The sequence below is a fragment of the Furipterus horrens genome, unplaced genomic scaffold (assembly GCF_987537825.1).
Source record: "Furipterus horrens unplaced genomic scaffold, mFurHor1.1.pri manual_scaffold_6, whole genome shotgun sequence".
NCBI lineage: Eukaryota > Metazoa > Chordata > Mammalia > Chiroptera > Furipteridae > Furipterus > Furipterus horrens.
Genome location: NW_028327176.1, coordinates 117606673 through 117632622, shown reverse-complemented (window position 1 = coordinate 117632622; position 25950 = coordinate 117606673).

The window sequence follows — 25950 nt, the reverse complement described above, 5'->3', positions numbered from 1 at the left end:
GGATAGAAGACACACTGGATATTTTTACCAACAAAATACTGTGCAACATACAAAAATGTGCACAGAATTTCAGTGCCTTCAAAAATTACCTTGAAACCCATCCATGAATGCCAGGTAAATAACCCATTGTACACAATGTAGAAGAATTGAATGTTTTAAAGTCTGGGTGTGACATGATGACGCTTGAAGGAGGTGTTTTCAGCATAGACTGGAAGGCTGGGAACTCTGAAAAGCCAGAAGGTCTGGGAAGAAGGTGATGAGGGGCAGCATACAGTATAATGCAGAGTAAATTTTAAAAAGGGCTAATATAAGAGACATTGGAAAGAAAGAATAGAGGGGCTTGGTTCTCTATGGAGGAACCAAATAATAATTGTTCTGTACACTTGAAAAAAAGATCCTTAAAGAAATAAAAGTCTGAACTACTGCTGAGACAATTGATACAATAATCATGACTTTAAAAAAAAAGAGTGATACTGGCTTATGTGAAATAAATTGAGATTTCCAAATATATTGATTCATTTCTTGGGAATAGTAAGTTTACTTTCCCAATTGTCCAATGACCTGGTCATTATTGGTTTAGAAATTTAGTGGGAAAGAGCAGGAATAGGAGAGAGGTGTAGCTTACAATTCATCAAAATTTTAAAACTGGCACCTTTCCTTACCTTCTGTCACCCTTCCCTTCCTTCCTTTCTTCCTGTCTCTTTAATATAAAGCAGAACACACTTTTCTGTAAATTACAGTTTTCCAACCATTTAAAAAAATGAAATATACCTTTTCTTCTGTTTGGTGCTCAGTTCAATCAAAATACCTTCCTGAAAAATCTGTGCATAATGCTGTTGTACTTTTATTGAGTTCACGTTCATAAAGTCTCTCATACCTCAGCAGTTGCCAATTTTAATTTATATTGCTTGTGTGCATGGAGTGTGAGTAACTCTGCCTAGACATGCATTAAAAGCAAGTATGATTTAGAAGATAATCAGCCTTAACACAAATTAAGACTAGGTATTAAATGTGGTCTGTGGGGATAAAGCTAAATAAATTTAAGTATGTGAGAAAAGATTAAAACAATACAAGCTTAGTCATTGGAAATTCCTTTGATTACACTTCTATCAGAAGATGAGCAAAAGTGGTCCATTTTGATATTCCTAAGTTTTCTACAACTTTTAATAATTTGCCCTCTCATTTCTTTGTTTCTTCTTCCATTTTACCTTCCTTTGCCCTTGTCTGTGAGGAAATACTTCTGAAACTTATCTCTTTATGTCTTTAATCTTAGTCTCTCATTTCTCTTCATGAAAATAAATCCATCTACTATGTCCTTTCTTTACCTTGCCAGTTTCTTCATAGCCTTCTCACCTATGTGCAAACAAGCTCAAGTGGGCTCCACTGGGCTCGCTGTCATTTTATGTCATTATGGTCCCTTTCTCCTTCTTTCCTTTGGTCAGATCTTGTGTAGCCTTCACTTTTTGCCTTACCTTCCAGTGTATTTTTGCATTAATTGAGCTTCATGGTAGGTTATACTATGATAACAAGTAAATGCTGAATTCTCACAGTCTGGGCCAGACAGAGATGTGTCTCCCTTCACATCAGTCTTATATAGGCTACGTGGGCTGCTTCTCTCCCAGGGGCAACCCAGAGGCCTAGGCAACATCCAGCTCAACACAGCCCTATCAGAATTGAGTCCTTTGATTCAGCCACACAGCCAAGGGAGACAGAATACATGTAGATGACACACTTGATTTTAACTGCCCAGACCAGGAGAGACACCTCATTTCCTTTTATGTTCCACTGGTGAGAAATAGTCACATTACCCCACTTTGGTGCATGAGGGATGGGAAATGTTGAGGAACACGTGGATCTTTTATTAGCAATAATGGTCTCTTTCCTATCCCCATTTTCCTCAATATCGTGTTTCTTACCTCTTCAAAGGAGTAAAAGAGCAGATCACAGCCTGATTATATGCCACGTCCTTTAGGCTGCACCTGGGTACACTGTGAGTCCTTCAGGCTGCCAGGTAGGAGGGGAAATGGATCTGTGTCCTTCAGCTGAACCTGGGTACACTCCATGTCCTTCAGGTGGCACCTGGGTACATTGCGTTATTCAGACCACATCTGGATAGTGCTTTGAAAGGTGAAGTTATGAATACTAAATTGAATGTAAGATTTGAAATTTTAAACTAGCCTATACTGGACTAGATTTTTAAATATTCAAACTGAGCAGAAAGCTATAGGATCTGCCTGAGATTCTGTTAGGAGTCAGGAAAGGGAGATTTGATAAAGCATATTTGAAAGCAGTGATTGGAAAAAAAATGAAGTCGTTAAATTTTTGCACCTTATTGGATTTAAGATTGTGCCATATAAAACCTGTGTTTAATTTAGAGTAATAAAATCATATATTTAAAAAAATGCAATATTTTATTGTTAAATGTAAGCTACTTGAAACAAAAAACTAACAAAGTCATTTTTGTCTTTGAATAAGCTTAAACAATGATTTCACTTCAGTTTAGATAACAAAAAGGAGACTTAATTACATTTTAAATTACATTCAAAGATAGATCTTCTAAAAATAATTGAAGTTTGGTGAATCCCTTACTGCCAAGAGTGCTGTGAAATGCTCATAATTAGATTAATGTGTTTAATTCCCCTGGAGTATTGCAGTGAGGGTGAATCAACCTTAATCATAAAGTGCATCACTTCTAAATGAAGCAAATGCTCTTTAATGTGCTCACAATGACCTCCTGAGTGGAGTTTTCAAAATCTAATAAATTCTTATACACGTTTTTAACTTCTAGAGACTTCAGTGTGAATTATAATTTTAAGATAGAGTTTGATTAATAATACATGCCTGTGGATAATTAAAAAGAGCACTTTAGGTATGAAGCAAATGGCTCAGATAATATTCAGAGGGTTAGAACTTGCTTGATATGTTGTCTCTACCTTCTTCTTTTTTAAGCCATCCCACGAATCTGCTTTGTTTGTAAAGACCTCTAGAGAAAAAGATTTCAAAATCACACAGCTCTGTCATCCTCTGGTCACTGAATTAAATCTGTATATGATTGATTATACTGAATATTTTTTAATATATATTTCTTAAAGCCAAGCCTATTGCTTTTATAATTTTTTAAACTTATTACTTACATGTATCAATTCTTTGCACATGAATAATTTCAAGTCTCTTCTCCTTTCTGGAAGACAAAGCATTTATTTTTTATGATATAGCAAATTCTTGGGATCTAAAATAATGTTGGGATCAAAAAGATATCAGTCACTTGACTTTAAAATCAAAAGGACCCATCAGGACTTCAGTGGCAGATGTGGACATCTATCTAATTTTACAGAGTCTAAAGAACTCTGCAAGTTCATTTGATTAGTGGCAGAGCTGGGACTCAACTGATCTTCACACCGGTGCTTTGTGCCTTATATAATAATTTATCCATTGTGTGTACCTCTTTATGTACATTGAGTAAATAGCAAGGTTGATTTGGGGCCTATGCAAACAAGATTAATATCATTAGCTAAAAAGGACTATTACTATGGACAAACTGCTTAGAGGGCATAGACAAAATAAAATAAAAATTATTGTTTGTAATTACACACTAATATGTGTAATTAATTACTATATGTCTAACCCACTAAATTGTAAGCTCCAAGACAGCAGTAATTACGTTTTAAATTATATTTGAAAGCAGGCATATGGTTGCAATTTCTTAAAGAGATATTTAATTTGGCAATTCATAATTTCTCTTTAAGTATTTTCTCTAATATTAAATTATCAGTTCCATAGGTGATTTCCAAGCTCTGAAATCTGTGAATTTTATGATTCCTTCTTTTTCGTAAAGTCATTCCTTAAAGTAATTGATATCGGTGTGTGTGATCAGAAAAGCCACATTTAAGCACTCTTTTTGATTTTTTGATATTGTTTTAAAGGATATTTTTACTGCAATACTTGTTAATTGCATCACTTTAAAGTAGACAAGTGGATCGATGAGACATCTTACAAACTAGGAGTGAGCATTGATGGAATTGTTCATTGACGGCTCATTCAACCTACAGTCAGCCCAAATCTGAAATTTAGGAGATGACTGAAGGTGTCACTATAACTGAATTATAGGTCTTTTCTCCCCCTTGATTTGACCTTATTTTGAATTGTCGAAGAATACATTAATAAATTCTCATACAAAAGTTAAATAAAATGATAGTTACAGAGCAAGAAGCTAAAATTCCTCCCTAATAACTTTATTAGTATGTTCAGGCTGCCATAACGATAAAATACCACAGATTGGGGGGCTTAAACAACAAGAATTTCTTTCCTCACAGTTCTGGAGGCTGGAAGTCTGAGTTTATGGGGACAGCACAGCCAGATTCTGATGAGAGCTTCCTTCCCGGCTTGTGGATGGCCATCTTCTCACTGTGTGCTCACACAATTGACAGAGAGAGCAAGCTCTTTAGTGTCTCTTCTTTAAGGGCACTAATCCCATGAGGAGGGTACCATAGTCATGACCTCATTTAAGCCCAATTACCTCTTAAAAAGCCTACCTTTAAATACTATCACATATATAAATTTAGAAGGGATACAAGTCAGTCCATAGCAACAATATTGATGAACATTTGTTTAGTGTTTGCTAATATATGTAATATATGTAATGTGTATTATATGCCATGATCTGCCCTAAGCAATACTTGCATGCATATATACACTTTACTGATGAGGAAACAGGCATCTAGAGAAAACACACAGCAAATAACTGGACTCTAATTAGGAGGGCTGACCATAAAGTCCATGCCTTAAACACTACTCCACAAGATTCTCTAAGCCCTCACTCTTTCCATATAACACTCCTCTTGGGAACACTGCTAACAAGTGGTATGAATTCTTCTAAGCCCATTTATAGAGTAGGCCATTTTGGCTTTTTTTTTTTTCCTCACTGAGTTCATCAGGAGAGTAATGTAGCATGTGGCATATAGAACAGAACACGCTAAGTCTCTGGGCTGCTCTCTCTGCATCCACCACACCCCACTTACCTCATAAATGCCCATCAGTCCTTCAGATTCAACCTAGCAACACTTCATTATGGAGACCTCCCTGATTTCCCACCCTGTTTATTCTAGAGTAAGAAAGTAAAATTCAGAGAGGTAAAGTGATTTCCAAGAGGCTTCCCTGCTACTTGGTGTCAAAGCTAGGAAAGAATTCATGCCTCATGATTTAGTTACAAGCTCTTTCAGCTCTCCACCTTGATTTTCTGTAATTCAAATTCACTACTTATGACTCAAGGAAGAAACTCATAAGAGTACTACAATCTTTTACTTTGGCTTCTTTTGGAGAGATACACTTTAGATGTTGAATCTATAAACTGATTCTTTTAGAAAGCAGCAGCAAAATAATAGAGACCACTCTAGATTTTAGACAAGGCACAAAATAGGTTTTTAAAATTAGTTCTATGAAAGACAAGGTCATTTAAAAAGATTTTTTTGATTATAAGTTACATGAAGGTATAGAGGCAGTATTACTATACTATCAGAAAAAGAAAGGATCAAATTCTTACAACACAGGGAACAATTTTTTAAATAATTCCTGTTGAGCTTGATTTTTCAGCTGTTTTAGACATAAATAGGCATGCTGATTTCAAAACTGCAGTTAGCTTTATTCTATCACATCAAGTTTTTCCTCTAAAGCTTATTTTAATGTGACCACCCTAGGTTGGACAGAGCCTGGATCGAGGGAAGCGCTAGTGCTCTCCTCTTGGCTGAGAGCAAATCTCCCTCAAGTGGGGAGGGGTGGGGGATGACCTTGGACACCAGTGACAGGTTCATACTTGTTCAGGCTATTCAGTTACACAACAGACAGTGTGGTGATAGGTTGTGTGCCGCTCTATATAGTGAATCATATTCCAAAGTATAGTCCGAGTTCTTGTCTGTATACAAAGAGTTAGCAGAATTTATTTTTTTATTTACATACATACTTATTTCCTTTCCTTCAGATCATGTCTGCCTCTGCTATTTCTCATCATAAGTGCCTAAACAACCCTGATTCATTTTGTTATATCTGTGGCAATTTCACCATTCCCAGTCAAAGGACAAACATCAGCACATTTGTCAGGCAAGTCTATTTTGCATATTTTAAAGTAAAACTTGGTGATCAAGATAAGTCTTGGGCCCCTCACAAGGTGTGCAAGCAATATGTTGAGAGTTTATGGATGTGGATGAAGGGAACACGTGATAAATTGCCATTTGGTATACCTATGGTTTGGCGAGAGCCCAGAGATCATTTAAGTGACTGTTACTTTTGTCTAGTTAAAACGTCAGGATATAACAAGAAAAATAAATGTAAAATACAGTATCCTAGTCTACCATCAGCTATATGCCCAGTGCCTCATTCAGCTGAAATCCCAGTGCCAGTTTTCATTGAACTACTCTCTTTCGAAAAACAGGAGTATGGTGAAGAACTAAGTGACAGCAACGATGAAGATTTTGAAATTGAAGATGACTTAGTTTGTAAGGGATTTAATCAGCATGAGTTGAATAATTAAGGCTTCAGCACTCCTAGCACCAAGACTGCATGAGAAAAACTTGCTTGAAAAAGGAATTAAGGCATCCCACTTTCAGTCAAGAGAAAGTGCATTTCTGCAATACTTTCGAAGTGACGGTGGCTTTGTGTATTGCCATAACATACATGGTTTAATGGAGAAACTGGGAATTCCAACCTAGAATGCAACTGAATTGCGACTGTTCATTGATAGCTCAAAGTGGAGCTTGAAGTGTGTCATCCTCCACAATGGCAATTTATTTGGTGCAGTTGCAATTTGCCATTCAGTTTGTTTTTGTGAAGAATATAAAGACACAAAGAGAGTCATTGATCTGTTGCAAATATCACAAGCATAATTGGGTCATCTGTGTTGACCTTAAAATGGTCTGCTTCCTTCTTGATCAGAAACATGGATACACCAAGTATCCCTGTTTTCTGTGTATATGGGACAGCAGAGTTTCTGAGAAGCATTGGGTGGAGTCGAATTGGTCTCCAAGATCTGACCTCAAACCTGGTGATCCAAACATTCCACATGAGCCACTTGTTGACAGAAAGAACATTATATTCTCCCCTCTGCATGTGAAACTGGGTTTCATGAAGCAATTTTATCAAGTTTTGCCAACTGAATGAGACTGTTTCAAGTATCTAATTTTGGCATTTCTTAGCCTGTCATTTGAAAAGATAAAATACCTTAATATGTATGCTTGGTAGTAGCACTTTACTACTTGTACACAATTTGACTTACAGTAACAACATATAGCCTTTGTATGAATAAAATAACTCTAAATAAACAGTATATTCAGGTAATTTTTTCTTTGTTTTCCTTTGTATGTACATTTTGTATGATTTTTGGGAGAAAGGGAGGGTATCCTATACCTTAAAAAGTTGATGTGATAGAGAAAAACTGGAATTATTTTTGGATTCAGATGCCAAAAGTTAGTAAAAAACAAGAGTCAGATCTAACTCAACGAAAATTGTGTTCTCCAGTGTAATAATTTAATTCTAACTGTATAAGTGAACCAGCAAATGATCACAAATTCACTAGCTTTAAACAACACATTTATTATTTTATAATTGTATAGAGTCAGAATTCTGGTAGGCTTCACTGGTTTCTTTGCTATAGGTGCCATAAGACAGATTAAGGTTTTGACCAGTCTAGAGGCTCTGAGAGGGAATCCATTTCGCAGAATTCAGTTCCATGTAGTTATAGCACTGAGTTCATTTCCTTGCTGGTTGTTGGTTAAAGGTTGTTTGCTGTTTCTAGAGGCTGCCTGCATTCTAAGGCTTGTGGCCTTCTTTCTCTGTCTTTAAAGCTAGAAATAGTAGGACAAGTCCTTCTCATTTTACCTCTTTGATTTCTCCTTTTGCCTCATCTTTCCTGCCTTCTTTTCTTCTGTAACTCTGATTAACTCTTTCATTTTGCTCTCTTACTTTTAAGCATCTTTGCTTAATAATATTTTGGGCCCAGCTGAATGAATACTCCATGATAATATCACTATGTTAATGTCCATAACCAAAATTGATACAGAGAGATCTGATCAGATCACTGGGGCGAAATAGGGAGAGGTCATAGAAGTGGCTTGCTGAGGCAGTGGTAAACAGTCTGGGACAGGACTGGCTGAGAAGCTGATTGCCTCCAGAGCATGGTTCTCAGGCTGGCACTCAGTCCACTGAGCCACACCAGCCAGGGCTCCAGAGCCCATGGAAATAAAAAGAGGGCGTGCTCTTCAGGTGGCTCAGGCTCTCTCACTCCTGGGGGGCGCTCTCTAGCTCTTGGGCTCTTCTACCTCAAGGATGCCAGGCTGCTGCTGCTGCAGCTGCCTGTGTTTTCCAATGGACAGCATTTTGGATGGAAAGGAGTTCCAGTCACAGCCTAGGATCGGGCTGGCCTGGCAGAGGGTGGCAGTTTTATTCTTTGGGTGTTCTAGAAGGGACGAGCTCTGAGGCAGAAGCCTGCCATTCTTCCAAAGTTGTGTAACTTTTGTATCTTATGTTGTTTTAGTTTGTAAACTAATCCTATAGAAATAAGATAATTAAAACTAATAGGGGAAATGATAGGAGAACCCAGGAGTTAGAGTTTAGCCTTAATTGATAGGTTGAAGTGATTAAAGCTGTGACTTAATAGGCTTAAGTGACTGCTTTGAATAAAGACTCCTTTCCTTTCATCACCAAACCTTTGCTTCTGGATTTTTGCCTAGAGGGTGGCAGCAGGCAGCAGGACCCCAATTGCTGTTTGGTAACAATCACATTGACATTTTGCCATATAAAGTAACATTGTTCTGGGAGTTAGGGTATGGAAATATTTGGGAGCTCATTATTCTGCTTGCCATGGTCCATCCCGCATAACAAAATATATTAATCTCATCCCAGTATCCTCCAAGATCTCACCCCACTACAACAGCAACTTAAATTGAAAATCTCATCAAAATTTCATCACCTGTAAAGTCCCAGAGTTAATCACCTAATTTATCTAAATCAGGTATGAGTGAAATTCTGGGTAGCCTTCTGGAAGCACAACTCCTCTCCTTTAGGTCCATGAAACTAAAGAAATAAGCTATTTGCTTCAAACATATGATGATTTGAGAGGCACTGGGTAGTAGTTATAAATCTTCTGATTCAGAATGGAGAAAATGGAAAGATGAAAGGAGTCACTGGCGGCAAGTAATTTTGACATCCAGCCATGCAAATTCCATTAGATTTCAGAGTTTGGGGGAAAAAATCCTCTTTGTTTCTCAGCTACATCCTGCTGGCTCTTGTTTCCTTTCTCAGAGTCACGTTTCCTTTTTAATTAAAGTAGCGCATGTTTGCAACTGACTAATTTGATCAGCCTGTTTTCTGCAGTTAGAATTGTGAGGGTCTGACATCCTCTTTTTATCTTATACTCTCTCTGCCTCTTTCAGTTCTAGCTGGCAGTGTTTATGCTGTCAGAATATTCTCAAGAACTTAGTGTGTCTCCCATGTATGTCATCGGTTTTCACCTTGTACACAGATTTTTCTTGGATAGCCTTATCTCTATTTATGGCTTCTGCTGATATGGCTGAAGGTATTTATGAGTCACACCTTTAGTCTCTTCAAATAGCCTCTCGGCAACTGAATATTCTGACCTTCTGAACTTTCTAAAGCATTAACAAAAGGTTTTACAGACACACATGGCATTTTTCTCTATAACATGTCTTTCTGGTAGGATCTCTTCAAAGTCAGTGATGGTGGGTCAAGCCCTTCTCAAGTTTTGAATCTCTCTGACTTCTTCTGCCTCATCTCTCCTCTGCCTCTCTTGTCTTCTTTTATAACTTTCCAACTGAACCCAGCCAGAGAAATTTCTCTCCTTTTAAGTGCTCTAGTGATTAGACTGGGCACCATTTCATAAGCGAAGATAACCTCCCTATTTTAGGGTCCATAAACTTAATCACACTTGCAGTCCATTTCGCCACGTGACATCACATTCACGGGTTCTATGGATTAGCATGTGGTAATCATCGGCGGGTAACCTGAGCTTTGAACCACTGTGTTAGTCTGCCTCTTACCTGTATCAAGCTGCCCTGGCTGGTTTAGCTCAGTGGATTGAGCGTCGGCCTGCGAGCTAAGTGTCGCTGGTTCGATCTTCCAGTCAGGGTACATCAGAGAAGGAAAACTCTGACTCCAAAAAACCTCCGCTGCCTTGCGGCATACCTCTTCAGGGGAAAGGCTAAGGGAGTAAACCCCGACAGAAAATCCGGAGCCGGAGTCCCTAAGGCGGTTTGACGTTGTAGTCAACACCGGCAACTCCTGCGGCGCACCTGAACCCAAGCTGTATTGACTCCGTCTTTCCCTTGGATCCTTCAGCTGCGAAGAGAGGGGGGGTCTGCTGCATGGGCAACAGCAGACCCTCCATATTACCCTGCCCAGGCTCTGTAGCTTCAGCGTCATCGCAAGATGTCGATTCAACACGGGAGGAGACAGATACTACCATGTCACTCCCGAGTCGGACTGCACAACCATTCTCGGCGGTGCAGATAGACTCTTAAGAAGCTACACCATCGTCTCTCGAGACGGACGGCTGCCGACGACGAATCATCGGCGGGCCATTTTTCTACCCACAGAGAATAGAATTCCACAGATCTTTCAAGTCACGAATATGAACAAGAGAGAGGAGGTGGGTACTGAAGAGAAAATAGCTCCTGGGAACCAAAGGAAATTGAAAAACATTCAGTGTCTTAGTGTTAGAAACAAGGACATAGTGACTCCCAAACCAGTAAAAAGTCATTAGTAACAAAGGGCAAAAATGTAATTAAAGGGTCTTAAGGGCAAATGTAATGAAAGGATCTCTGAGAAGGGAGTTGACAGAATTAGCATATCTACAAATCACAATAGGGGCATTTAGATGAACGAGATAGATTGTAACTCCGGAGTATCCAGTCATGGAGAAACGGGGAAGAAGGAGAGGGAAGGGGAAGCTAATTGTGTTAGGGTGGGGAAGCCAAGACTATAAAACCAGTTTCCTTTGTCTACTTGGCGCGCACATTCTCCTGGCTGTGAGAGTGCGCCCGGCTCTGCAGACTCATGAATAAAGGCCTTGCTTTACTGCTCAAGTCCTGTGTCCCAGTTTTTATTGTGAGCGTATCTCACATTAGGGACATCAGATGTCAGAGTAATTACATAGGTAGGCAGCTGAGAATACTGAGCAACTTGCTCAGCAGCCTGACAAACGCAGAAAAGCCTTTCTGGTTTGAACAGGAAGGTAAACTAGGCAGCAAGGAAGCCCAAGTAGGAAAAAAAAATTGCCTTTATCTTTAGTCATCATGAACAAGTCTGATCATGAGTTTGACAGTGTGAGAGCAGAGAGATATGGCAGCTTCACAGACCAACACTGAACTATGGTCTTTTATGTAAACTGTTTTAATGTGGTTTCTGGTAAGAGCCCTGGCATGCTTGTTTCATATTGCAGACATCCTCATGAGTGAGGGAGTCCGGGTGGATAATAAACCAATAACACCAAATTCCCGGAAATCCTTTACTTGCAGGACTTGTTAGAACACAGAGGCACAACAGCTTCTATCACTTCTCAGAGTAACAGTATGGTAATTGTATATTTATTTTTTCCTACAATAAACTTATTTATCTGGATCTCATGAGTCACACTCCCTCTAAGCTGGCAGCTCAATAGTTATAGCAGATATTCACAAGTAAATCATGTTAAGATAGGCTATGGTACTTAACTAAGAGACTTCTAAATCCTGGAAGAGTGTGCAGGAGTCTATTTAAGGCCTCTGCCATTTCCATCTGCTGCGATTTAAATTACATTGCCAGTGTGATGTTTAAACTGTCTTGCACTAGAAAATTAATCAAAGAACCTCATTCATTTCAGTTTGCTTTTCTGCGGTGTTGGCTCAGAAGTACAGATAGATGATGAGATACCATATTTAGCTTAGCACTTAAATCAAGGTTACAAGTATATACAGCGACTTTAGTGTGTTAATATTTCTTTCTTGGCCCTAATGGCTTGCTTTCTAAATGGTATTCTTTCCAAATCCTTTACACAGTGGGAAATAAATGCAATTTTGAACTTGAAACAAGCTGTATTTAGTAGTTCACACAACTTGTTTAACACTGAAGCTAAATCTTAAATTAAAATTTAATTCCAATGGCCAAGAATTTGGACTTAGGCCACAGTAATAAATGAAAGGTTTCTCTCTTTCTTCTCCCCCTTCCCCTTCCCCTCCTACCCTCCCCCTCCACCCCCTTCTTCCCCCCTCCCTCCACCCTCTCTCCCTCCCCCAACCCCCTTTCCTCCCCTTCTTCTTCTTTTTGGTGGTGACACAAAGTCCATGATCAAGTAATAAAGTGGTATTTATTGTTTTTCTCATGTATATCTTTCTTAAAGATGTAGTACTTAATACTTGTATATGCTGGCACTTAAACCTTGTAATATTATATTTGAACTCCATCCCAGAACACCATTTAGTCTTATGTAGAAGTGACTTTTCTTCATATACCAAATCACCTGGAACAGTGTGCAATGGGGCAGGAGAGTGGATGTGAGTTTGTCTTTTTGCTAATTTAATTTTGTTTTTTATTATCATTCTCACAGGGTGGTTTACCTGCATTTCCTATTCTGTGCCACAATCTGGGCCTAAAGTCTGGTTTAAGCCCAAGGTGAAGGAATTTAAGGCTTCAGAGATTTAAGAATCATGGTCACCATTTAGAACTTTGTTGGTGTCAAAAAGTCTCACCTGGTGCCACTTGCTGTCTGCTTCCCAGTCTATGACAGGGGCCTCTCCAGTTAATGTCCCCCAGTCACCTTGGGCTTACAGCCCAAGTTGGCTGATGGCAGGAGCCGAGATGACTTAAGAGAACAAGAAGGTAATGATACATTTTTAAAGTTATTTGTGGAATGATGTGAGAAGTGATCTTTTCTTACCCATCCACCCCCCACCCCTGCAACTAAAATCTTCAGTCAGTCCCACTAACCACATAAATGTTCTCTGTGAGTGGGCCTATTTTTTTTTTTTTATGGTGAAAATTGATGAAAGGTTTGTTTTTCTGTCCAAATTGATGCCTATTGAAGTAAAGACACATTTGAAGATGCAGAGGAGGCCTTGAGGATATAATCAACTGAAATTCAGCAAAGTCCTAGGAAGGGCTTTGGACTTGCACAGACCAGGGATAATTTCATTTAGAACTCAAGGAGCGGGGAGAACTCAGGTCACCATCTGATTATGCATGCTAACATAATAATGTGTTTAAATGTCACTATCAAAACATTTATCATCAGACACTGGTGTGGGTTGAAACTTCAGATCAATAGACACCTTATTCCCTGCACAAGGACACAGCTTTGCCTGCCTTACACACAGTTCTAGATACTATCATTCAATCTAGGAAGACTTGAAAAAGTCAGATTCAGGTCATTTTCCTACCAACTCTATAAATCTAATTCCAAACTTCATACCATTTATATCCTTCCTACTCCTAACTCTAATTACTTGAAAATTACACAATGCTATATTATCTTGTCTCCCAGAGGTGTACCATTGACTAACTAATTGCTCATGAAGGGGCTGCTGGTTGGACAGACATGGCGGAATATATTATACTCTTTGATACTGAATTGGCAATTTCGCGAACATGTTTTTGTTTTTCATTTGATTAACAAGGTCCGAAGTAGTTCAGGAAATCTGAAGGCTTGTTTTCTCTTCAGTACCTGTGAGCACACATCTGGGAGCTAGGGGTCTGCTGCTTGTTTGCTTTTAGGCAACTATACAGTGAAAGTAATTTTCAGTATAAAGGGGGCTCTGAATTTATAATTTCTCATTGAAAGAAAAGCTTTTTGCTTCTTGCCCTGGCCTGTTTAGACTTCACCAGGGAGACATTGCTGGATGAACAAGAACTTCCCTTGTTTGCTGTTGAGATGCCAGAAAAATGATGAGAAGGGCACACCAGGTCCATTTATAAATTAAACCGTTTCAAGCCACAACTAGCAACATTCCTATTCCGACTTTCCAGACTGCCTGCATTTCTGTATCATTTGAAGAAACATTTCTCTAACATGTTAAAAATTTCTCTAAACTGTTAAGTTTTAGATGCTCTATCATTTGGTACTGTATTTGAGATATAAATAGAGAAGGAGTTATTTTATGTGTGGGAGTTATTGATTTATTTGAATATCATATTAAGAAATCTTTTGAAACTCTCTGGCTGCTGTGGCTCAGTGAATTGAGCATTGGCCTGAGAACCAAGTGTCCCTGGTTCAATTCCCAGTCAGGGCACATGACTAAGTTGCACGTCAGGTCCCCAGTTGGGGGCGCGTGAGAGGCAACCACACAGTGATGTTTCTCTCCCTCTCTTTCTCTTTTCCCCTCTTTCTAAAAATAAATAAATAAATAAAATTGTTTTTTTTTAAAGTGTAACTAAAAAAAAAAAAAGAAATCTTTTGAGATGTGTAAAGTTATGGCTATAACTATGTTGTTTTTGGAGCTGAGTATGTCATTGATGGGCTCTGCACATCTTGAAATAATTTGGAACAGGATTTCCTGCAGTGATATATATGTTCTATCTAACTTTCTAGTGCTACCAGGTACTGAGTAAGGGAAGAGTAACACCACACTAAGAAAGACAAGGTGAATACATAGTCAATTTTTTGTTTTGAATCTTGGTGGATCACTCTGGGTTTAAAGTCTTAACTTTTGGTGATGAACAAATTTGATTTGGTTCAATATTATTGGATCACCCAGTATAAACCATTATAACCTCAACCTGTTTTATTTAGCATTCCTAAATTTATCTTGTTAAAATAATTAGTTTACTAATACTTTAATAATGACATCTAACATGTATGTACTGAGTGCTTCCATGTGAAAGGCATGTGCACAGCACTTTAATGCATTATTGCCTTTAATCCTTAGAATAACCCCATGTAGTAGTGTTATTAACTCTGTTTTGCAGATAAAATTATTCAGGTTCCATGAGGTTAAGTAAGTTTACCATAAGGCTGGTAAACTGTGGATCTAGGATAAAATAATTGCTAAGATTATATAATATTCAGTGTAACACAATGTATCTTCACAATAACCCAACAATGAGGAAAAGAAGAGTAACAGAGAATAGGTTGTGAAGCCAGAGTTTGACCCTTCTCAGTTTGACGCCAACGCTGAGGATTAAGTATTAACAATGAGTATTAAGTTATAGAGGTGTGCTGTCCATTATGGTAGCCACTATTCAAATTTAAATTAACTAGCATTTTAGAAAGTTTAGCTGTTTAGTTGCACTGGCTACACTCAACTGCTCAATAGCCATATGTGGCCAGTGGCTACCATATTGGATAGCACAGATACAGTGCACATTCATCACAAAGAAACTTTCATTGAACAGTGCTGCTCTATAGACTCTATACTAATGCCTTCCTGATGGAATTTTAGTGTGGACACCTGGAAGAAATTGGGGACTCACTTTAACTTTTATGGCCAGCACAGGAACTAATTGTCATTTGGGGTGGATTAATTTTACTAGTAAGTCATCAAATTTTATTTTTATTCTTCTTATCATAAAGTCCATGGGAGAAAAATTTCTAATCTCTGTCCTTAAATTCTAGAAATTTTTGATCTTTATTTTGGATCTGTGATTCCATTTTCATGGGCTACATAACTCCTAATGAGTCTATTTGGTAATATTAAGTGTGTGAACTATTTTCAAGAAGACAGAGGTGCAAAAGAGGGTTAAAAATCTACCCTAAAATTTGGAATTCTTCCAATAAATAAAGTTACAGGTTTATTTGCTAAGAAAAATAATTCTATTTAAATGAAACATTTCCCCCACAGTGCATTCTGTTTAGTCATTTCCATCACATTGTATTCTGTTTAGACATTTGAAACAAATCCATCTTTTCTGCATTGTACTTTGCTCTATTTTAATGCTGTTTCAAAAATAAAATAATTGAAAAGAAATGTTCTTACTTTGAATACCTTTCTATTTTTATATATATCTAAGTTGGTTTCTTCTCTTTTTATTTTTTTATAAAATAATTAAATAAAATATGAAAATGTAGATTACTGCCTAAAAGCTGACACTCTGGGTACCTGTTGGATTCATTCCAATTTATAAAGGTGTTCTGAATGATAACTTCAGAATTGATTGAATGCATTTCAGATGGAGACATATTTCTCTGGCAACATATTGGGTTTACAGACTAAAAGACTGTTCCAATAGCATTAAGTAAACTTGTATATGTACAGGCTGAGTTCCCTCCTTCTCTAAAAAACTCATTAAAGGAAAGAAAAAAAAAAAAAAAGCTAGAATGGGCCAAACCCAATTATCTGGTTATGTATAGGTTGTCCTACCCAGCCCTTGAAATAGTTAATTTTATAACCACTATGTGCTCTCTGAGGGGAGAGGGCTCCTTATCAGGGAAGTGCTAGAGTGCCAGTACTGATTACTGGTAGGTTACCTGTGGAAGCATCTTGCCAGGAGACATGAGCTAGGCACATGAGTCAAAGGTGAATCTAAGATCTAAGGCTAGGAGTGAGCAGTTCAGGTACCAGAGCAAAAGCAAGACAGAAGCGAAGTATTGGACTCAATATAGAGAAACCACTGGAGAGCAAAAGAAAAAAAAATGTTTGCAAAATTGCCAATTCAATATCAAAGAGATGGTTAAGTATAGTTATACTCTGCCTTTACTGTCAACCAGCAGCCTCCCTTAATGAGCAGTTAGTGAATGGTACACCTCTGGGATACAAGGTAATGTGTCATTGTGTAATTTTCAAGTTATTGGAGTAAGAGTAGTAAGGATATAAATGGTATGAGGTTTGGAATTAAATTTATAGAGATGACCTGAATCTGACTTTTTCAAGTCCTCCCAGATTGAATGATAGTATCTGGGACTGTGTGTCAGGAGGGCAAAGATCACACTTGTGTTGTGTTATTTTGCAGGGAATAATGCTGGGGTGGTAAATGTAGGGTTTCTGAGGAAGACGGTGCTATGCTGTCCTAAAAAGCAATTGGAGATCCTTAAATAAAGAACTGTGAGCTGTATCTCAGCACGAAATTTTAGTACCTGGTCAGTGTTGAGAAATAATTCTCCATCGGTCTCTTAAGTTTCTGTACATCTCATAAGCAGAGGCAATAATTGTGTTCATTCCAGATTGTCTTTTCAAGGAATTTTGTATAGCAAACACCCTTGGAAGATACAGGTAGTGTGTCTATCTGGACCAAAGTCAAGTTTATTTATTCACCTGTATAATAAATACATCTCTGTCAAGAGCAAAGTCTGACAGGCTTACTGCCCATTATAAAAGATTTGGGTTTCCTAAGCACTGCTGCAATGGGTAGCACTATGTATACAGGGATCACCCTGTGGCAATTGGGGCTCAGGAAACAGCCACAAATGCTGATATCTGTTTACAACTATGAATAATAAACTGTCCTTTGTCTCTTACCCAGGCATTTCATGACTTTTGTGAATCTGTGAATCTCTGCTAGCCTATCTTGTTAGCTTGTAATTAGGGTAAATTTTAGATCCTTCACAGTTCTCAACAGTCAGTATGGTTTGTACATGATCTTCATCTTCCTCAGCTTGAGTCCTGAAGCAATTTAAAACATACTATTATTACTTAAGACAACAACCAACATTGGGCTTCAGCTTCCTCATGCTCTCCTCATTGCAGGGGAAGTGGTGGGGTGAGTAGAGCTCTTAACCCTTTTGATTAGGTTTCTGGAATCTCTTGCTGTCCTGTTTCCCAAAGTTTCTAGGGTAAAGGGTAAAGAAATATAATCTATAGTAACACATGATGTGTTGGATTGCACTGAATTTTGTATTTAGTAATAGTGCCTAGTTAAAAAAAATCCTCATCCAAGGATATCTTTATTGATTTTAGAGAAAGAAGAGGAGGGAGGGGGGAGGGAGAGAGAGAGAGAAACATTGATGGGTTGACTCCTGTAGGTATCCCAACCAGGGATGGAACCTGCAACCTAGGTATGTGCCCTGACCAGGAATGGAACCTGCAAACTTTTGTCGTTAAGGAACAATGCTCCCACCAATTGAACCACCTGGACAGGGCAGTAATAGTGCCTAGTTTCAACCTTTTTTATTGTTCTGTTTAGATTGCTTACTTTCTATCATCAGTGGCCTCTTCTATCTCACATGGATACTGACACCTACTTTTAATTGGGTTTCCACTCTTCCTTAGATTTGGTTGCTGTGATCTGTCATTCAATACATATTATTTGGCTTACATGGGTGTGACACTGTTTGATGAGCCCCTCCTAGGAGATTGTTAGGATACAACTAATACTCAGGATATGGAGAAAATATATTTGTGACAATTGAGAAACATTAGAATTTTAATTATAAAGTAAAACTCTCTAAGTAACAGAAAAGAGACATTAGATTGAAAATTACTTCCTGCTTGGTGCTCTTGCAGAGGATCAAAAAATAAATTTAACTTGCAGTTTCCTCCTAGAAGATACAAGATGCTTTTGAGAAGCTTTCAATCTGGTTTTGATTTCTTTTGCTAATGGTGAGAATTGCAAAACACTGGATCTGGGATTCTTCCAGATCATTCCCTCCCCTCATCACATCATTAAAGCTTCACACAATGTCTGTGATTTTGGGGAAAATATTTGTATAAAAGTTACTACAAAATGAATACTGTAAAAGCCAAATTCCCCACTCAACAACCAGCTTGAGAGTTATTTCTCTTCTCGTCACCTTTAATTTTCTGTGTAACAATGTGACCTTTTAAAAAATACACAAATTAATTGTCTTAATTTGCAATTTCATTTGCACTATAGAAATTTGGGAATTCTAATGGCATTGGCAATTAACTTATCCATTTGTGCCCAATCTTGTCTCACTAATGCATAATGAGTGGTGTAGAAAAGAGCAGAGCATAGGTAAATAGGAGCATGACCTATAATTTATAATTACACATGACTTGCATTGAATTTGAATTTAAAAACAGTGCTGATCTTTTCACCCTTTCAACTGAGTTTTTGTGCAAAAGCATTAATTATTTTAGAAGCTTTTATGACTCAATTTGTATTACTATTCAGAATGTCCATCTGTTCTTCTTGAGTGCTGGGAATTAAGTAAAGCTTACATGTTTATTTTTCCCCCATTGGTAAAGAAGTAGAATATAACCCAAGAAGGAAAACATTTGAATATTTATTAGCCAAATTAAAAAATACAGTACAACCACTAAGATTTTCAGGAGCTTACAACTTATTACAATTATAATATTTGGTTTGCTTTTATTTCAAGTTATCCTTTTCCATTTTTCCTCTCAGAGTGCAGATGAAGCAGTTATGAGAGTTTAAAAAAATCTGGCAATATTATTAGATTATACTAAATCCATACAGTACCTAATTTAAAGTAAAAGGAACTAAACCTTCCTTTCTCATTCATGATTTTTGTATGTTCCTCATCAGCTGATTGAAGAGCTCCCAGCCCTGTCCCTTCATGCTCACAAATATGAGCTTAAGATGCCGCAAGAACCTGTCTCAGTCTGTTTGGGCTGCTATAACAAATTACTGCAGACTTATGAACAACAGAAATTTGTTATAGTTCTGGATGCTGGGAAATGCAACATCAAAGCACCAGCAGATTTGGTGTCTGATGAGAACCCGATTCCTGGTTCGTAGGTGATCATCTTCTCCATGTGTTCTCACATGGTGGAAGAGGCAGGAGAGCTCTCTGGGTCTAGTTTGTGAGGACTCTGGTCCCATCCACAAAGGCTCCACACTCATGACTTAGTCACCTCCCAAAGGCTCTACCTCATAATATTGTCCCACTGGGAATAAGAATTTCAGCATAGGAATTATGGGTAGAGGCACATTCAGTCCATAGCAGAGTCCATTTAATTTCTACTTAAAGTAAGTCATCCTTGTTACTAGGGACTACTGCACCTCTCTTAGACAATATCTAATCCAGAGAGAGGCTAACTTGCATCTATGACAATGTATCATGGCCAGTTGGTATTGTAAAAGCTGCCAAGGAATGCTCAAGTCCATTTTTGGCAGAGATTAACATTTCAATAATCTCTTGTTTCCATGCCAACATAAAGGCTACACAGGTTTTCCTCAGTAAAAGGTCTTTCTAGAAAACTCTGAAGTGTGCTATGTCTTGAACTTCTCTGCTATCTAAATATGTCTAAAAGATGGAAGGAAATGATACCCTAAAGACATTTTATTAGACTTTTCCAGATGTCTGTAGTGTTTAGTAAATCCCAATATTAGAGACTCTGGAAATAATTGAGACTTTGACAGGTTGAGGGCTTGTTGCTCATTCTGCCACTTGTAACTCTGGTTATCTGGCCACATTTAAAGAGTATTTAAATTTTTTTTGAAGTTGAACAACCTTAAGATGCTGTGATATAGGAGCACACATTAAAAAAAATCAATTAAAGGTCAGCACCAAAACATCTATCTCTCTGCCATGCTATTGAGAGATTCAAGATAGACCCTGCCCTTAGCTGTCACACATTGTCAAGACTCACTCTCATTAACACTGATAGATGTCAGTTCCTTTTCTCCTTATGTAGCTAAGAGAAGGAAATTTCCTTTGGTATGCACTGTCCTAAAGATTTAGTGTAAGGGGGCAGATAACAAGATTGATAGGTAGGAGAAATTAGGAGTACTGCATACAAGAATGCCAAGTTAGAAACAGCTGACAAGAATTGCTTTAGGGAAACCCTTGCAATTATGTTTGTCCAAAAATATACACTGATTTAACTCAGATTTGTAGATATGCTGAGAACAAATCCTCATATTTAAGACTTAAATTATAAATCAACAGTTTCTTGCCCTTTTAAGACAGTTCTCAAATAGCATCTTTATGATTTTATTTTTCTTTGCAAGCATGTAGAATAAATTAAAATACAAAAAGTTAAGCATCATATCATATTTATACCAGACATGATTATTCACTCTGAGGAGAAATAATTAGTAACAAAGTATTTCATACACATGAATAGAACTTTCTCCCCAAGGCCATAGTATTTTATTTGAATAGTTGAAAGGATGTTATAAAGCATTTTATGCATTTGACTTTGGGCAATTTCTAATCCATCAATTCTCTGCTGGTTGTCTTATTTATGCCCTATATTTGATTGAATTCATATAGATCGTGATATTTTGTTTATTTTCATTCTTACTCTATATTTCATTACTTGATTTTGCTTTAGCTTTTACAAAATCTCCTACATGTAGGTCTTCTTAAAATTTATTATGTTTGGTGGAATTCAGAATGCAAGAGACAGAGTGTGAAATAGGCTGAGAATAAGCTTTGAAGTCAGACAGAGGAACTGGGCCTGAATCTCAGCTCTGCCATGTACTACTAGTGTAGTCCTGGGCAAGTTACTTAATTTATCAGAGGCTTAATTTCCTTACATTATAATTTTAGGACAATGACAATCATCTTCCACGATTGTTACAAGGATTCCAGATAATACATATGGAGTACAGTGGTGGTTCTCACATGGTAGCTGGTGGTATCAGTCCAGCCCTCTTCAGTACACATTGTTGCTATTACCAGGAAAGAACATCTGGCCTGAAAGATGGGTCCAATAGCTTTAACTGTCCTTCAGACTGGATTTTGATTCTGGTTGTTTTGGGGGTAACCAACCATCTCAATTTTCCCAGGACTGAGGTGGGAGGGTGGTTCCCAGGATAACAGGCTTCCAGAGCTAAGACTGGAATATTCTTGGGCAAACACATGAATTGGAATGAGTTGGTCAGCCCAGATATCTCATGTATTTTTGAGAATGAAATATAAATTCTTTGCAAAGACTGTGTATGTGTAATATGAACCTAGGCCTAGAGGTTTTATAAGACAGAGAACCACTCAAATGGAGTGTCATGAGAATTACATCTCACTGCATATTGTATACTGCAGGAAAAAATTTCTTGCACCTTGAGGAAAGGGTCTCAATCTAGTTGCCTAACCTGAAAATAAAACCAACCAGGAATGAAAGATAACTGCAAACAAGACAGTCACTTGAGTAGAGACCATTGCTGCAGTTAGCTCATTATTAAAACTTTGACGCATGATTTATCTTAGTTTATGCCCTCTAAATTAGGGTGTGATTCTTCAGTTTTCACTAGTAATTAATGGGTAAAAGGTTTTGTTGTTTTAAATAAATATGAACATACTATACTTGGACTGCTTGAATATTGATCTACTCACATACTTGGAAACTAGGAATTGAAGCTTTCTGTATTCCAAAGCTCTGGATATATCCTGGTGTTCAAGGCCAGAGTTATACAATCTCTTTGACTAGATGATTTTTTTTTTCTTTTTTTTTTTTTTACAGTTCTATGTCTTGTCCAAATTACTTTCAACAGTCTATGCTTCTTTGTTTTCTTGGCTCAGAGTCTTATTAGCACGTAGAGATAATTTTCCCTCCCAAATGACTTGGCTGCCTCATTAGCAAATTTAGCAATGGTATGAAGATAACGAAGTTAGATAGCTTGGTGAGTCCCTGGAGCAGCCCTGGGAGCGCTGTTTGAGTTTAATATTTGTCTGCATGTTTGGAGAAAAAGAAGAGATAATTGGGTGAGTAGATTTGGCTCTATTTTAACATCAGATACAATCTTTATCTTAATTTAAAAAGAAGGAAATATTACCTCTTGTGACAGCGTAGATGGACCTGGAGATTCTTAGGCCAGGTGAAATAAGCCAATCAGAGAAAGACAAGTATCATAAGATCTCCCTTATATGTGTTATTTAATGAATAAAATAAACTGATGAACAGAATAGAAAGAGAGAGAAATGGAAAGTGTCTGAGTCTGCAGTGGTGGGGGGTTGAGCAGCGCAGACAGGAGTCCGCTGCATAGGACTGGTGACTGATTAGGTGGGGGTGGGGCTGAGGTTCCAGTGTCCCCAGTGGGAGGAGGTGGTGCTGACTTGATGTGGACAAGGGTTCTTCGTTAGACCATTTTACAAAATGATGTTGGGGAAGCAGGTAACTCTGAATGACATGGAATCTGTGGATAGTATTACAAGTCCTTGAAATGGATCATAGAGAATGATTCTACTGAATTGGACCTCATGTTCTGTATCGATGAAGAAAACTTTGGACAGACATATCAAGTAGATCTGAAGCCCAACAGGTCTGAAATCATGGTTACAAATTAAAACCAAAGAGACTATATTGACTTAGTCATCCAGCGGAGGTTTGTGAACAGCGTCCAGAAGCAAATGAATGCCTTCTTGGAGGGATTCACGGAACTGCTTTCTATTGATTTGACTACAATTTTTAATGAGAATGAGCTGGAGTTTCTGATGTGCGGCCTCAGTGATGTGGACATGAATGGCTGGAGACAGCATACTATCTACAAGAATGGCTACTGCCAAAACCATCCTTTCCTATAGTGGTTCTGGAAGGCTGTGCTGCTGATGGATGCCGAGAAGCATATCTGGTTATTGCAGTTTGTCACAGGGACGTCCTGCAGACCTATGAATGAATTTGCTGAACTTTATGGTTCTAATGGTCCTCAGCTGTTTACAAGAGAGCAATGGGGGTGTCCCGACAGACTGTCCAGAGCCCACACATGACTTACTTGCCTTGACTTACCTCCATATGAAACCTTTGAAGGTTTATGAGAGAAACTTCTCATAGCCATGGAAGATGCTCAAGGATTTGAGTGGCTGGGTTAAGCAGCCCCAGCCTCGGGTGGTGGTTCTTCAAACAAGTCCTGCTTGCACTGTTGCACTTCCTGGACAGACTTTGCAGAGACCATGGCAGAGAGCATTACACAGCCTGGTGCCTGAAGGAGAGGCCTGCCCTCTGCCCTGCCCAAGTTCAGGCATGGGAACCAAATCCTATGTTCAGTTTCTGCACTCTCCACCACAAATTATCAACTGATTGATGTGTACACTAATTATATTTCAGAAGAAATTACTCTATTTATGTTGTGCCTCTGTAGGCAGAGCTCTTAATAAACATTTTACATACTTAAAAAACAAAACACTGGTTCGATTCCCAGTCAGGGCACATGACTAGGTTACATGTCAGGTCCCCAGTTGGGGGCGCAGGTGAGAGGCAACCACACAGTGATGTTTCTCTCCCTCTCTTTCTCCTTTCCCCTATCTCTAAAAATAAACAAACAAATAAATACATTATTTAAAAAACAACAACAAAAATAAAAACAAAACAAAAAACCCAAAACAAAACAGAAACAGAGGCATGGATACATGGAACAGACTGACAGCTGTCAAAGGGGAGGTTCGAGGGAGGACTGGATGAAAGAAGGTGAAGGGATTAACTAAAGAACACATATGCAGAACCCACAGACACAGACAACAATGTAGTAATGTCCAAAGGGAAGAGGGGGCAGGGGCTGAGTAACAGTGGGCAAAGAGGGGAAAAATAGGGACATCTGTAATAGTGTCAACTATAAAGTTAAAGAAAAGAAACTAGATCTAGAATGTATTCTAAGATCCAAAGAGGATACATATACTGTTCAACCATCCCTAAAGTTTTTAGTGTTTAGACTAACTCTACATTAGTGGTTCTCAGACTGGCTACATTTTAGAATCACTGGGGATGAAGGTAGAGGTTGGGAGGATGGGGGGAGGGGGGAACTTAAGAAATACAGAAGTTTCCTGACTTACGAGTTTCAACTTAGGCTTTTTGACTTTACAATGATGCAAAAGTGATACATATTCAGCAGAATATGTACTTCAATTTTGAATTTTGATATTTTCTCAGTCTAGTGATATATATAAAAACAATTAAAAGAAGACCCTAAAAGTACTTAAGGACTTAATATAGGGTAGTTAGTGTACAGAAAGTTCATTTGGGGTGATGTTATCAAGAGTCTGCGGTTGGTTTGGTTTAATTTTGTTCCCTGCAAAACACACACACACACACACACACACACACACACACACAGAGCAGGTGCTAGATGACAGAAGGAAAAGAGAAACTTGGCACCATTCCTATTCTCTTGTTAAAGAGCTTATTTTCATATAGACGAGATAAAGAGTAATTTAAAGACAGAGTATAAATCATTAAAGTGATTGTCTGTTTTTATATTTAGTTTTCTGACTATAAAGGTGATAATGCCTACTGCATGGAAGTTAGGACTTAAAGAGAACAGTAAAAAGAAATATAATGATCACCCCTAATCTCTGAGCTCTTCCTTTGTTGAGTTCCAATAGCATCTTCCTTCAATTTCCTTCTCTGCTCTGGCTCCTTTTTCTCAGCCCACACATGTGGTCAGCTCTCCTCTCCCCCCTCAGTTCCTCATCACTGCAGTGAGGATAATGACACCTGCCACTTATGATTGCTGTGCATTGAAATAAGTTAACACAGGTAAAATGCTTAGAACAAAAGCATGTAGTAAACACCATGCAATTGTTATTTTAAAATAAGGAAAAAAATCTTTTGCTAAATGCTGTCTTCCTCTAACTGCTGTCTGAGCCTTTCCCATTCCTTGGCTCCCTGACCTCTGTTGACATACAGTAGTCCCCCTCTATATTGCGGTTCACTTATCGTGGCCTCACTGTATTGTGGAATTTTAAAAAATATTATATTTAATTATTTATCACGGATTTTTCACTATACCACAGGATTTTGTGCTACTGTATGCTGTTAAAGTTATGTAGGTTTAAGAGTGTAGAATATGTTTAAGAACATAAGTAGTATTTATAAAAGTGTGGAAAAGATTAATAAGGGAGTGGGAAAAGTTAATAAGGGACTGGGAACCGTTTATAAGTGTGTGGGAAGGGTTTATAAAGCCTTAAAATATATATAAATACTAAAATAAATGTAAGGTTCCTACTTTGCAGATTTTCACCTATCGCAGGGGTGTATAGAACGTAATATCCATGATAAGTGAGGGAATACTGTATTCATTCCCCATTGTGATAAGGATTCTGTTGAAGCTTTGCAGAAATTGTTAACCTTACCATCAAGCTTTCACTAGGGGAATCCAGACTTCGGGCCAAGATGGAGGTGT